Source organism: Microtus ochrogaster, chromosome 15 (assembly GCF_000317375.1).
Source record: "Microtus ochrogaster isolate Prairie Vole_2 chromosome 15, MicOch1.0, whole genome shotgun sequence".
In the NCBI taxonomy this organism is placed as follows: Eukaryota; Metazoa; Chordata; class Mammalia; order Rodentia; family Cricetidae; genus Microtus; species Microtus ochrogaster.
The window spans coordinates 12,207,920-12,208,852 of record NC_022017.1 but is presented as its reverse complement, the minus strand read 5'-3'; positions in this window follow the sequence as shown (position 1 = coordinate 12,208,852).

Below are 933 nucleotides of genomic sequence, written 5' to 3'. Positions count from 1 at the left end.
CATCTCGATATTTGTCTCCAAAGGGATCATAGGTTCTCCTAGGTGGATGTTCATTAAAGTGCTGCCTATGGTGGTCCAGGCCATCCAGTCTGTGTTTTGTTGGAATCTTGATTTCTACCTTGATTGAAAGAACAGTCACCCTGTCTTTATCCTACGCTTGATCAGTAAAATCCTCTCCAGGCCTTCTGCTACCTAGAGACTCCTCACCGAGACTCAGGGCACTGAGCAGGGAACCCAGGTTCCAAAACCATTAACCTGTCTGGATTGCTGGGTTTGTGAGGTAAGTGTACTGCAATTGTATTTATCCCTCTGGAGAATTCCTTAGGGGCTTTTCTGTCCCATCATCACAGAGCAGATTCCTTGGGGAAGAAGTAGAAAGTAACACTTTGGAAAAACTGCTCCAGTTGATATTGGGTTCCCAAGCAGGGCACAGAGCAGTGAAAAAGATAGGACGACCAATCAGAGGGGCCGATACACATCCTTGTCATTATCATGTTAATGACGGGGCACATAGCTGTGAGGTCACTTGTTTCATTGGTCCGTTGACTGGTTTGGGGTCAAAGGTGCTTTCTTCACCAGTTCCCCTTCCCCTATCCTCAGCCAGAAAGTCTGTTAGAGACATGGTCTTTCTCTTTCTCCTCCTCATCCTCCCCCGCCTTCTCCTTCCTCTTTCGCTGAGGCTGCCACATTAGGGAGGAGGAGAGAATGCAAAGGTTCCCTGTACTTTTTAGTAGGGAGCCACAGACAACACCAGGGACAAGGGCATCGGGAAGCCTGGTGGCCCTGCCACTTGGCTCAGAGGGACGATAATGGTGACGTTTATTAGAGTCAAAATGTGCCCGCTCATGTCTCAGCTGACAGCAATGATGCCAGGCATATTTCTAACATTCACAGCACTGGGGTTCAGCTGCTAAGCCCCATGTGCCACTGAAA